Genomic DNA, 14066 nt, shown 5'->3' with positions numbered 1-14066 from the left:
ACAGACAGACAGATAGGTATCCCAGTGCAACCCACTTCTCCAAAAGATGCTGAAAAACTGCTCCCTCAGTTCCTGTCCCCAGTGCATCCTTGCTTCACCTGATTTAAGCCTCTTCACCTCTATACAGTAGGTGAAAGAAAAGATGAGCTGAATTAATACCTCACCTATAGCACCTGTGCGCTGTGAAACGTGAGCAGGACTGAGGGAAGACAGCTTGTACAGGGAAAAGATGGGCTAACAAAGCAGGACAGCACTACTGGAAATTATATAGCTGCTTGGGACAAACCTTCTGCAGAAGACCTCAAGTGGCTAAACCATGTAGGTGATGTGCTGCAAGCTGATCTTTTGATGGCACTAAATACCAGTCAGTAAGGCTATGAGTAAATACCGATGCTGATTAAGAATATAAACGCATACATTCGGTGTCCCAAGATTTTAAGGAAAAATATGCTGATGATAGAACAGGTACTCTCTCTGATCCTTCTTGAACCTAATATCCAGAACAGGCAGGAAGCATTAGAGCAAAAGCAGGATTTCCTCTCAGTAAATTTAGTTTCCCTCCTTTAGTCTAATTACATTGTACTAAGTGATGTCATTCTTTTTTTAAGTTACAGGCTGGGAAATTAAATAAAAGAAAGAACAAAGGGGAAAAGGGAAAAGATGCATGGGGGAAAAAAGAAAAAAAAAAAAAAAAAAAAAAAAAAAAAGAAAAAAAAAAAAGAGAGAGAGAGAGAAAGAAAAAAAGCAAGAGCATGTAAAGAAGTGCAGCCAGAAGTAGCTTGTGGATGGGCTCTGTCTCAGAGCTGTGAACAACCTGAGCCAGTGCCTGAGCTGTCCTTACTGCCCTCCCTCATAGCAGCTGCTGCACAATGAGTTTGGATCACTTTTCATGCATGTTTGTTTCTACCTATTAGTGAAAAACAAGCCTAAACTATTGTGTTTCTTCAGCCTTCTCCCTAGTTTGGACATTCCCAACCACCTGACCCCACTGTTGATTTCACCTCAGTCTGGTTGTCTGATTTCACCCCACTCTAATTTTCTTTTCTTTTTCTTCCCCTGCAGAGCTTCCTGTTACCCCAGGCAAATCTTACTTGCTGATGGTCTTTCCATAATGTTTAAGCTGTAGCCTCTACAAAGTTTCTTATCAAGAAGCTATGAATTAAGTAGAATTTCTTTTTTATTATTTTTCCCCTATGCTGTCCTCTGTATGTTTAGAGCAGTGACAAACAGCCTTCAAAATTACTTTTTCCTGAGTTTGTTTGTTTTTCTATAATTTCTGGCTTGTGCAAGGTACCACAGGAGCGTGGAGTCAGGGAGAGGGAGAGGGGTACAGGGAACAGGGGCCTGATGTTTCAGAAAAAGGCTCAATCCTTATCTTCCTGGGAGAGAGCACCGAGCAGGAGAGCCCAGGGCAGCTGCAGAAGGTGGAGCAGGGCAGGCTGAAGTTTTGGGAGGTCTGTGCTGTGCATTAGGCCACTGTGACCCCCTGGCAGGTGTGGCTGGGGTTCTTGGGAGCAGAGCCTTTTCTGTCGGGAGCATCAGCAGAATGCAAATGCAGAAAAATTGGCAGGAAGGGTGCGCTGGGGGCAAAGCCAAGAAATCACATCCGCCCCGGGCCAGGCGTCAGGAACGGTCCCGGAGGGTCAGGCAGCCCCAGCAGCTCTGCATTGCTTCATGAGATAGGCAGTCACTTGGCAACAGCCTCCTTCCCACTCACAGCAGCAGCGTGTTCCCCAGGTCTCCGACAGCCGGGGCGAGGGCCAAGGGGGCAGAGATGCAGAATTTGAGGGGAGGGGGGGTTGGGGCTCACCCCAGGCTGCGGCTGGTACTGGAATTGGACTGTAAAGGTCACTGTGGAGCTTCCTGAATCTGTCATAGAAACAGGGCTGGCAAAGGGCACACACACACAGCAGCAGAAGACCTTGAACCCTTGTGCAAATTTACCAGGGGATATGGAAAAGCAAACAGAGAGGAGCCCAGCAAGAGCTGTGGTGGTTACAGCTGCCTCTGAATCGCAGTTTTTAACTGCGGTTGGCCGTGAATTTTGCAACCAAATGCTTTTCATCAGATATTGCCTGTTCTGATCGGGCTCAAGGGTTTTTTGCTAGGATGTGTATGTATTGAATAAATCTTTTCCCCTTTCCTTTTTTTTTTCTTCTTTCTTTTTTTTTTTTTTTTCCCCCTTTCTTTTTCTTCACTTTTCTTCTAAGAAAGAAGGCTGAGTGCCCACAAGGATAAAACAGGCTATTTGGTCATAACATCCCATCAGTCCCTTTCCTGCAAGCAGCCAGCAGTGGGGTGATTAGAGCCCTCCACTGGGATGAGGAAAGAGCCCAAGCCTGGATCCATCCCCTGCTAGCTCCAGGCCAAAGGAACAACACTCACTGTTTTCTGTCCCAAATGTTTTCTCTGCTGGGCAGTGATAAGGAATGTGTTTTTCACTGGTTCCTGTGAAAGCTCTTATGCTTGTTGTAGCAAACTGTCCATTTTGCAGAAATAATTGTTTATTTTTTACATGGTTCCACTCATCTTGGGGACAGGTGAAACAAGTGGCTGGCTTGCTGGCCCAGGGAGAAGGGCTGAATGCCTCAGACCAGGCTCTTGGATGGTGGAAGAGCATCTCTTGATTTTTGCAGTCCTTCAAAAGATTTTGGGCTCCTTCCAGCTCAGGAAAGGAAAGAATTTGAAATTTTGTAGTTTTGTGGGATGAGGAAACTATTTTCCACCAGACACTGTTCCTCAGAAAATATGTTAGGAAGCAGCCAAGGAAACTGGGAGAACAGCTTCATGTGCTAAGCTTTAGCAGGGTCAAGGAATGGTTGAGTTTACTTCACTTCAGGGTTTTCAGTGTTATGCCTCCCCTACTGTGTGAGTGTATAATAGAGAGAGAGTTCCCTGAAGCATTTTCCATCAAAAATAGTGACTCGAAAAAATCGAGCTGGAGGGTATTTCTCTGGTTGAGAACCAGGTTGGGAATCATTGGGACCTTGAGCTTAGAACAGAAGGAGACAGGGAGCCTAACTCTCTGTATGCAACTCTGTATACCTTAGGGAACCATGTTTTAATGATTTTGTGTTTAAAGACAAAAGAGGTTTGCAGGAAGTAATATTTGTCACTGCTACTCTGTTGCAACTCATTTACTGGCAAAGCTTTTTGAGGCAGGAACTGTCAGTAAGTTGTGAGGTAAATCACTGGCCATTAAAGAGTGAGTATTAGGATAAGTGGGAGCCGGTTTTGGAGATGACATTGAGGAATTTGTGTTCTTATCCCTCTATGTTAGGAACTTTGTGAAGTATTTTGATTAATCATTACTCTGGAGATACCATCTTTTTCATTGGTGTTTTGGTAATTCCAGTCTCAGGTGAACCCAGAGGTGGGAAGTAGAGCAAAAGTGTTCTTTAAGAATTTTTACTTCTCTGCTTTCAATATCCAGAATAATTTTCACTTCATTTTAGCTTGAGTTGACTGTTACTCTTACTCAGATGAATTTACACTTTCCAAAAGGGCAGGCAGTAAAAGTTTGTTTAAAACACCATTAATTAACTAATAATTCAGTGTGAGCATTATTTATTTTGTACACAACAATCATATATTTAGCTTGGATAATCCCTCTTTATTGGCTGATACCTGTCTCTGAAAATTAGTTTCTAAATAATTCCAAATCTGTCTGGTTCTAATGTCCTGCATGACAAAAGAATATGTTTTGTTTAGATGGTTCATTTATTCCTGTATTGATAAGCACTAGGCATGGTGCAATCACTCTGCAAGGCTCTTGACATGAAAGCTCTGTTTATGCTCTGTATCATTTCTTCTGATGGTTTGGCTAGCTTACCCCAACATTACCAGCCAACTTGGCACTGATATTGAATACAAAATACTTCTCTGGCTTCTCCTCTGAGAGCAATTTCTGCTATAGATTGCTAGGGTGAGAAGCTTGGTCCCTCCATAAAGGGCAGTGACTTCTATTTTCACCCTGTGTCCATTCCTCTCTTGTTTCTGTTCCTCTCCTCCATATAGGTTCAAGTCAATCCTGTGGTCCCTGCTTCTTTTGTAACAACACAGTTTTTGTTAAGGCAGTGGGGGAAGCCAGTGGCTAAGGTGAATGGAAAATGAGTGGCTGAGGAAAAGAAATGTTCTATGTGTTGTGGAAGAAAGTGGAGAGACCTGCAGTCAGTGAGAGGGGAGAAGGAAGGAGAGTAGAACGATGTCACTGCCATGGCAGGGTGAAAAGCTGCCATGTCCCAGAGATAGTTTGGGACAGATGCAGCCACCAGCAGAGTAGAGGTACAGAGCAAAAACCAGAAGTGCTCAGTTTTTAATGGCAGATGCTGCACGTGCCATATATTACAACCAGGCAGCAGTGAAGCAGTCTGTGTATTGTTAATGCAGAGCTCAGTGTCACCCCTGCGACAACACGTGGAAACCTTTTGTTAAACAGAGCTCCATTTTTCAGTGTAGTTCACAGAGACTTTAAGTAAGTAAAGTAAGTAAAGCAAGTAAAAACATAGTGGAGAAAGTCTCTTGGTAATATTACTTATCTAGAAGACACTTAGAGCCTCTGAGATGATCCTTAACTCACCTCTGCCTTAGAGTGCTGTTTGATGTCTTTCCAAGCCAGATACATCTTCTTTAACACAAACCTTTATGGTCTTCCTTCCTTTTTTCTCTGTTCCCTGTAGACTTCACTCCAGGGATTGCCTGCTAACTCTGATATCTGATTTCCTCAGACAGTGGATAATCCATTTCCACTTTCTTTAACTGTAGCTTTGATGCATCTCTCTTGTAATACACTGTGCTATCATTTGTTATCCATCCAACTATCCATTAATGTCTAAAACATGGATTGATAGCAATGCTTAGAAGTATTCTCATCAGTTCCTTTGTGGTCCCCAGCAGCTCTGATCTGTTCAGTAAAATTCCTTTTATATTTGTGTTTAGAATTGAAGTTTATTTCTACATAAATCTTAATTTCAACACCACTTTGAAGAGTAAAAGCTACCAGTTCTGCTCCCAGTCCTATTATCTCTGTTTATGTCGCAGGACCAACTCACAAAGTTTCCAGCCCGAATTACTCTGCTTTTTCAGTTTGTGTGTTTTGCAGCATTCTTCAGAATCCTTTTTATCTTCACAGCCTTTATCAGTTGTCAACATGGCTCCTGTTGTCAGTCTTTGCAATCACAAACCACTATGTCTGGTCAATGATTCAGATATCATCTGTGAAACCTAGGACTTCCAGGATTTTGACTGATGTTCACCATATTTGAATGCCACAGGATGCTCTGCACTCTGTATTATTCTGTATTCTGAATTTGACATGATAATGGCAGAATTAGGAACCCATTGATTGTCTCCAGTTCTCCAGAATGTGCTTGACAAGAACATGCATAGTACAGAAATAACCTTTCTTCTCCAGCCATTTCATCAAGATACATTCTTCTACTCACTCAACATTTATTGTTTTGTCTGATTTATGCCTAGAAGTTCATTTGTGGCAGCAGAGCAGTAGAGGTTGGATGTCCTGTGTTTAACAGCTCAGCCACGATTCATCCATCCCACAGACCGCATTTTCATTGTGCAGGGCTGGAATGACTCCACAATCCAGCATATTTTCAAAGCTCAGATCAGGAGAAGGGAAAGAAAATGAGCAGATTTACATATTTCTATACAGATCTGTTATTTTCCAGTCTTTTAGTTCTTGATTATTTGGTTTTTTACCATGTAAATGTTTAACATGATCTATGGCCTTTATTGTGGCCTTCAAAGCCTCTCATCCTGCCAAAGCTTCTTGTGCAGATATGACTTTTCTTGTCTTCATCTGAAAGGGACAGAAGATGAGAATGCTCAGCAGCTGGCAGGAGCAAGCTCTTAATTATGTCTCGCAGCACTGCTTGCCAGGCAGCCAGTACCAGCTGCTGCAATGACAGCTTCTGGGGTCATGCTGTTTGGCACAGATCGTATACCTTGTTGAAATGTCTTTGCAATACTGTGGAAAAGGATGTCTTCTCATGGTCCAGCAGCATCAAGTTATGCTAACTGGCTTATATCCCATCCATTCACTAACACCTGTCCCCACTCTTCTTATTTTTGCTCTTTAATCTTGGGGACATTTCAGGCAAAATTGCTGACTATTTTCCACTGACAAACTGGACGTGTAGCCATTCCCAGGGACCACTGGCAGAGTTAATCTATGCCGGTAAGTTATGTGACTGCTCTTATTTTTGTGAATCCTGAAAGGTTTAATTTCATGGGTTTTTCTCCAGTGAGTATTCTCTCCGTACCTGTTTTTACATCTGGTCATGGTTGGAACACCCATGAGAAGGTCTGGGTGGGGGAGCCACCACATTTCCCCTCCCTAAGCTGAGTCTTAGTGTGGGTAGGAGCCACCAGCTCTTCTTTGCCCAAACATCTGGGCAGATAGTTCTCAGAAACACAGAGCTACCTTTACAGAGGTGATCACAGGGGACCATCACATGTGAAGATCAGATTTCACATGAGATAGGACTCCAGCAGTCAGTTCAAGCTAAGCTTGCTTTGCAGAGACGCTTCCAGCCTCAGATGCCCGCAGCCAGACCACAGCTCCTCCCTCGTGGTTGCATAAGGGGAAGGGAGGACATTTGCATTGGGTGTGGGACCCAGAATAATGTCAAGGGAGGAGGGTGAGGATTTGGGTCAGGTGTTGGGGACAGAGAAGGCATCTAGAGAGGCTTCTCCAGGGCATGAGAAAGGTGAGGGGAGGAGGGACAGAACAGGTTAGCCTGAACTGAGACAAATGCAGTCTGGAGCTGGGGTCTATCTCTATCCCAACAACTGCATCCCTCCTGAACAACCTGGGGTGGCTCTAGTGAAGAGGTAATACTTGGCTTTTTATCTGTGCACTGTGAGAAAACACATGGAAACCCACTGCTGGTAAAAATGGACCTCTCTGATACAAATTTTCACCTTCTTTTTCTAAATGGTCAAGTCCTGAACTTCTCCTGAGGCATTTCTCCCTCAGGAGTCTCCCAGGAAGAGTCTCCTCCCACCAGAGGCTGTGTGATCAGGCTGTTAAAACCTTGCAGGAGATTGCCTACCCCCAGTACCAAGCTCTGCAGATCCCTGCCTGGTTTGTTCCTCAGCTTCATGTTTGGTTTGGAGGCAAACCAGGAGCTGCTAAACTCGAGGGCTGATGCTGATCCCTGCGCTGCTGTCTCCGCAGGGGTGTCGGCACCTGATGGATGTGTACGTGCCGGGGTGTCCCACCTCACCACTTACACGGATGGGTGAATGAATCTTAAAAGCAGTAAGCACCCACCTAAGTCTGCATCTGCTGACGTCAGCAGGGATTTTCATGTTGACTTAGAGAGGAGATTTTCTGAAAACACCTCATTTGTGTTGACTTTGCTACCGTGTGTGAACCGGAGCGTGTGCCGGACCCAGGGCTGGGCAGGGGCCTCCCTCCTGCTCACCTCAGCCCAGTGCCACGGGGAGCCCAGAGGAACACAAAGCCTCACTTATGGGTGGTCCAGGTGAGATGCAGGGTGGGGTGGTACACCAGGATGGTTTTAACCCGATGAACCACATCATTTGGATGTGTTTCAGCAGGGCATATCTGTGCAGGCTGCTGCTCAATCCCGAGGTGAGTGCCTGGGGCCATGGCGTTCATCATGGCATTTCTGAGCCGGGGTTAGGTGCCTGCAGTGAACTGATCCCTCCCAAACACACCCCTGTCTGATTTATTTGAACGTCAGGCTGGGTGAGCTTGGTGAAGGAGGGCAGTGTTACAGCCTCACCGTGTTTTCATTTGGTAGGTCCGGTTTGCTTTATTCACATGCCCTTTTTCTGCCATTATAATTATATTGTTTGTTTTGGAGGGGGTTGTTTTCTCAATCTTTGTAGTCTCCCAGAGAATGGTACACCTTTTATTTCTGTTCAGATAGTTTCAAAATCAGACTTAAAGCACAGGACCAGATTCTTATTTGTTTTATCCAGGAAAACTTTCTACTTAATGTTATAGTCCTGCTCCTAAATGAGTGGCAAAGAAAACAGGAACTAGCTGAGGTTTTCATTTCTAAACATAACTGAAGAGTCAAATCTTATTTCCACAGAAACTGATGGCTGTCTATGGTCTTCAAAAGACTGAAAGTGTCCATCAAATATTTATAAAATACGTAAATTTGTTGTTAAATCTAGTTGTCAGCTGATGTTCTCATGAATGTCCCCATAGCTTTGAGGAACTTGACCCAGCCTGGCCTTTTGTGCTGACCTGGAGACTGAAGGCCTCAGGAACCTCCTCTCTAGCTGTCATTCTGCAGTATTCCCAAGGAGCATGTTTTCCTTTAATCAGACACCTAGCTTCCTATTGGAGTACCAACCTTTTTAGAGATTAGCCTCCTTTTGTGTTAGATGCCATATAAACACAGCTCTTGATCTTCTGCCATCCAGCGACAGACTGACAGCAAGGGCAAGTCCATCTGGTATTTCCTTTTGCAACCAAGTAAAGTGATATGTTTCTTCTGGGGTTAAGTTAATCATGTTTCTTTATTCATACCCTCTGACCTGTTATGGAATACCTTCTTACTACAGAGCAGGAAATTGGCTGATTTTTAAAATCGGTTTTAAGGTTAAAAGGGACCATGTCAACACCTTCTGCAAAATACAGACCACAGAATTTCTCCCAGTCATCTCTGTATGAAGGCCAGTATTCTCAAGAGAAAATACAAAACCATTTCAGAAAGACATTCAGTCTTTATATAAAGACTTCAGGTGGTGGAAAACTGAACACAGCCCTCACAGAGGTCCTCTGGTCATTAATCAACTTCAAAGTTAAAATCTTGTACTTCATTTCTAATAGCAGTTTTTCAAGCCTCAGTCTTGCATCACTGGATCTTACTGTTAGATTCAGTAGCTACCACTGTGTAAAATATTTTCTCCCAACAGAGATGGGGTTGCCTGTACTGTCTTTGATAATCTCAACTGACTTAATGCCTCATGTTCATCAGACTTCAAAGGATGTTATAATTCTTTTTGGGGTCCTTTCCAATACCCTTTAAACAGAAAACTACTGTTATGTTTTTTTTTCATTTGGCAAACATAGTAAGATTATCTGAGGCCTCTCCAGTTATCCTCTTTAGAGAATTTTCATACTGAAGATCCTTCTTAAGATAGCTAATTCCTATGTGTTGAAGATTAAATAATAGCTCTGCCTATTTATAGATATGCTGAGTTTCCCATTTATTTCCATGTTGGTCTTGTGTGTAAGGCTCTGCCATGCTTGCCATTTCTGAGCAATGAGCACACAGGAAACTCATGTGACTGTACACTGAGAGAGAAATCCCAGCACCTCTCCCATTACCTTCCAAGTTTTGTATAGACATAGAAGGAGTTAATAGTACCACTAGGAATAAAGGAGAAAATATAAATAAATAAAAAACCCAAAACAAAACAAATAAAAAAAACCCCAAACAAACAAAAATACAAGCAATTCTTCAGCAAAACACAGTGTTTATTTTGCAATTCTGATCATGACTTAACATTTAGCAAAACTTTACACATATTGTTTTACATAATGATGACCATTGGGATGCAAGCCAGGAGCTGACACATACCAACTAGAAAAACAACTCCATAAAGTGTTTTGCTATCGACACAGTTGTTTCTGTATAGTTGTCTAGTACTTCCTGAGAATATTTTAGCATACCCACCTCATCCTCAGCTATAGATTTATCATATATTCACATCTCAGACTTCCCAGTGCCACAACTGCCAGCTTCATGTGGGTGTCTCATGTACCATGGGACCTCTTAAATGGCCACATGTGGACAAAGAGCCAACCCATACATTTTTTACTGTTGAATTTGAATGAGGCACAGGTTACAACTTACTATCATGCTTGGGTTTCTTTCATCCAACAGGACTGAATCACATCCCTACAGAGCCACTGTCATGGTTTTCTGGAGTACTTATGGTGTACAATGAAGATTTTTTTTTTGCAAATTATTATCAGTGAATTTAATTTTGTAACTAGTTACAGCAAAACTGCCTTTAAGTAAACTATCACGTCTTCTAAAGAAAAGACTGTAAAGAAAATGGAAAAGCCATCTCCATTTCAGTTGTGAGAGAGCACAGTATAAAGTTAAGTGACAGCACACATTAAAAACTGCATAGAAGGAATCACTGAAGCACAGGCTGAGTCTCCAAGAAGATATGGTGTTAGATGTGATTTTCTTCATCTTAGTGTCCCTGGTCATGGTAAGGTACTGTGTAATACAGATGACAAATTGATTGTTTGATGTTTGTTTATACAATCATACACCTGATAAAAGTCACATGGCATTGGGCAGGGCAGGGAGTGAGAAGCCTTTCCTGTGTACACATAAACTGGCATGGAGAATGGACTCAGGGGGCTTCGGATGTGTTATATAATCCACAAGTGTTTTGTGAGAGAAGAAAAAGGACAAAAAGTGAGATTCTTAACCCATTAATGTCCATTCTTGGCATTTCAACAGTGCACTTACATTTTGTTGTATAACCTCTTGCAGATATTGTTGCAGCTGTTGTAGCTGAGAAAAAAGTGACCCTTCAGAAAATGTACCTGATCACTCAGCTGCTGCCTATGGTGGTGGGGCTCAAGCAGAGGGATATATCAGGCATATTCCTGAACCCCATGAGGTGCCCAGGAAAGGAGAGCTTCAGAGTTCTTAGTTTGGTTCTAACACCAACTGAATTTCTGAAGACCTTGAATTACCAATCAGGAATAGCAATAACAGGGCTCAAATGACTGCAGAAACAAATAGGGCCAGTTTGCCAAGGGCTTCAAGCCTACCTGTAGAAATTGCACCACTGGTTTAGACAGAGTGCTGAGGAGTCTGCCAGTATCTTGATATCTGATTAACATCAAAGTAAGATAGGAGGAGGTTTCTTCAGTTTCTGCTGTATCTGAAACAGCCACCCCTGTGCTAGAGGCTTTGAGTTTTTCATTTGCTGCCCTATCAATACCCAGAAGTGTGGGACTGGGAAAGATTTTCTTCAGCTAGATCATCAATAGATATGGCTGAGCTTGTTCTTGGAGGAGCCCTGCAAGGCAAGCATGAAGCAGGGGCTGATTCAAGGAAAGCTTCCAGAAATATGTGTAGAATAAATGGTGGAGATGAAACTGAACAGTCTTTCCAAATCTGGAGCCTAGCCCGGGAGGGAGGAAGCCCATAGTTCTTACCTGCTGAGCTAATAATGCCCAGCTGAATCTTTCTATACCCTGACAATCCCCCTCCAACAACATGCACCAGCTGACCCCTTTCTCTTTTGGTCTCAACCCAGTAAAGCTAACTCATGGTCTTCCTAGTCTGAATCTCATCACATACTGTTGCTTCCTTTCAATTCCATCCAAGCCTGTTCAGCCCATACCTGTACAATCCTGTGGTAGTCACAAGTAACATTTCTCACTTATTTGTATTCTTATCCAGTCAAAAGTGAGGAAAATAATATTTAGATGATGCATCAGTAGAAGAATTCACTTTAGAAAAAACGTGTCAGAATGATAGGGCCTTGGGGGGAAATATCAGAATACCAATAGTATTTTCAACAAAAAAATCTCAAATTCTGAAAGGCAGCACATGTCTGCACAATGCAACATTAGGACCAGCTGCCTGGTCTGTTACCAACACTCTGGTCAGTCACTCCTAGTGCAGGCTTCTGGACACCTGGAAATAAGCTAGCTGAGGACCAAGGCTGAAAAAATAATAGTCTAATGTTAACATATTACCTACTATGAACTTGTTTATACAGGCAAACATATCATTATTTACCTTGGGTCATTTAAGGATATGACGACAAGTATTGCAATAAGAAGAAAGAGTAGGTTTCATTTGGGGTTATGAAAAATTTCTGCATTACCATAAATCAGTCAGAATTTTGTCTACACACTGACTTGATTTAGGCTGAGATTCATAGTGCTGACAGCTGATACATTTACTCATTATTGGTTTTCTTATAGGAAGTCTGAAATAGGAAAATTTAAGGTCATTAAAGAAAAGAAGTAGAGAGGACTGATGTTTTACTTAAAAAAGACAACAAACAAGGAACAAGAAATTGAGTCATTTCACTTCCTGGAATATTGCAAATAGTAATCCAGAATATGGCAATTTCAATTATGGGGTTATGTTATAAGAAAATATGCTACAAGTCAATAAAAGATAAAATTAATTACTAACTTGAGATAAAATAGTGTCTGCATCCCTTTGCCATGAGAGGGTTTGGAAATGTTTAGATCAATTTATAGACTGCATATCAGGAAAGTTTTCATTTTTGTTGTTAACAAGCTGGGTCACAGCACTTCCCTGAATGACTTCTTTTCTAAATGACTACATTTTTTAGGGAAAATTTTATTTAGAAATGAGAGATGGAGGTCTCGCATAATCTAAACCCCTTCTATGACTAAATGTTGTTATACTTGGAACTTTATTTCTAGACTGCATTTGCTCCACTACATCTCACAGCCTTTGCACTTTGTCTTAATTTTGCCATATTGAACTTACTTTCACATTACTCTCCTTGGGACAGCTAGGAGGTCACAGTGGCCTGGTGGCTGCTCAATATGCAGGGTTGCAGGAGACCTCTGCACTTTTTCAGCTCCACCTTTGGCCTCTGTCTGGTCCACTCAAATAACCCCTCTGTGACTTATATTTATCATATAAATTTTGGTGAAATGCAACCAAGGAGAATATTTAAATAAAATACCACTGGCCCTGACATTTTTTTTTCATCTAAACAGATTGATACATCGAGTAAATTCCTTTTAAAGGATAAGCACACAGCTGCTTTCTGTGATCCTGGATGACCCTTTCCCAACCTACCAAGGGCCCCAGGGAGCAAGAGGTTGGTATCCCATTCTCTTCCTTGCTCACCCCCCGAGGCTGCTGGGCTCACACTTCACCCAGACAGTGACACTGCAGTTTCTGGGGAGCCCAGGGTGCCCCAGTGTCAGCAAGGACCTGGTCTGTGACAGCAAGAGGGGTAGCATCATCAGAGAGACAGCCTCTTAGTTGATTGCCAATATTGCTGGATGTAGTTTAATTAAAAAGATGTGCCAGCAGTATCTTGCCCATGCTCTTATATCTCCATCTTGCTCAATTAAATTAAAATTATACCAATAATAGCTGATTCTGGCTGTATTCAGACTCCAGGAGAGTAGTGTGCAATGGAGAATGCTGTGAGTAGTGTGGTCAGAGAAAGCAGGTTTAAGAAGTTGAAATAAACTATTTTAAAATCATGACTATTCAGTAGAACCCATCTTTAAGAGTGCTATTGCTGTAGCTAGCTTTGAGTGGGTGGGCTGGGGCACAGAGAATCTGGGAGGGGGCACCACGTTAACAGCTGACCCCAGGTGACCAAAAGGATATCCCACTCCGGGTGACATCGTGCTCAGCATATAAAGCTGGGGGAGGTTGGTGTGGGGTGCTGCTTGGGGACTGGATGGGAATCAGTTGGGTGGTGCTGAGCAATTGTTTTATCTGCATCACTTGTCTTTCTCAGGGTTAATTTTTCTCCCAGTTATCTGCCCTCCTTTTTCCTTACAATTTATTATTATTAATAGAATATTAATATTTAAACTCTTAAATTGTTTTAACTCAACCCAGGAGTTTTCTTCTACTCATCTGATTCTCTCCCCCATCCCAATGGAGAAGCAAGGGGGCAGTGAGTGCATGGATGGGTGGTACCTAGTTACTGGCTGGTGTTACAGACACCTTGGATTTTCATCAGTGAAGAAAGCCACTGTTAAGCACAGTCCTGAAGAGCAGAATCCTTGCTGTCTTTTGAAGGCCACAGGAGTTGTCCCTGCTTTGAGCAGGCAGTTGGACTGGATGACATCCCGAGGTGCCTTCTGACCAAAAGTATTGAGTAAGAAAGACTGCTTGCTGCAGTGGGATGGGAAGCCTTACTGCCTGTCAGCAGAAAACTTTAGGGCTTTGGTAACCATACAGCTCTGTAAGGTGGCCATGCCATTGCTAGAGGCAGGCTGTCAGCTTTGCAGTGAGTTTGTATGGCCTTGGGACTCAGCCTTGTCAGGCTTGTTCTCTTCTTCACCTGCCTGC

The 14066-nt window shown here is 42.7% G+C and overlaps 1 protein-coding gene and 1 long non-coding RNA gene across 2 annotated transcripts in view; one reads left to right on the top strand and one right to left on the bottom strand.

Moving 5' to 3' along the window:
- The first annotated feature begins 7217 nt into the window (after nt 1–7217).
- Nucleotides 7218–14066, top strand: part of LOC139796097 (uncharacterized) — a 63725-nt gene continuing 56876 nt past the window's right edge. Inside the window, exon 1 of the long non-coding RNA XR_011725822.1 lies at nt 7218–7505. This is a non-coding gene — a long non-coding RNA (uncharacterized lncRNA). The remainder of the gene's footprint in view (nt 7506–14066) is intronic.
- Nucleotides 8652–14066, bottom strand: part of RPL9 (ribosomal protein L9) — a 388416-nt gene continuing 383001 nt past the window's right edge. The window contains exon 8 of the mRNA XM_071743744.1: nt 8652–8661. The gene's annotated coding sequence lies outside the window, so the exon portion shown is untranslated. The remainder of the gene's footprint in view (nt 8662–14066) is intronic.

This window comes from Heliangelus exortis, chromosome 4 (assembly GCF_036169615.1).
Source record: "Heliangelus exortis chromosome 4, bHelExo1.hap1, whole genome shotgun sequence".
Taxonomy (NCBI): Eukaryota; Metazoa; Chordata; class Aves; order Apodiformes; family Trochilidae; genus Heliangelus; species Heliangelus exortis.
This window is presented reverse-complemented; position numbering and strand designations above follow the sequence as displayed.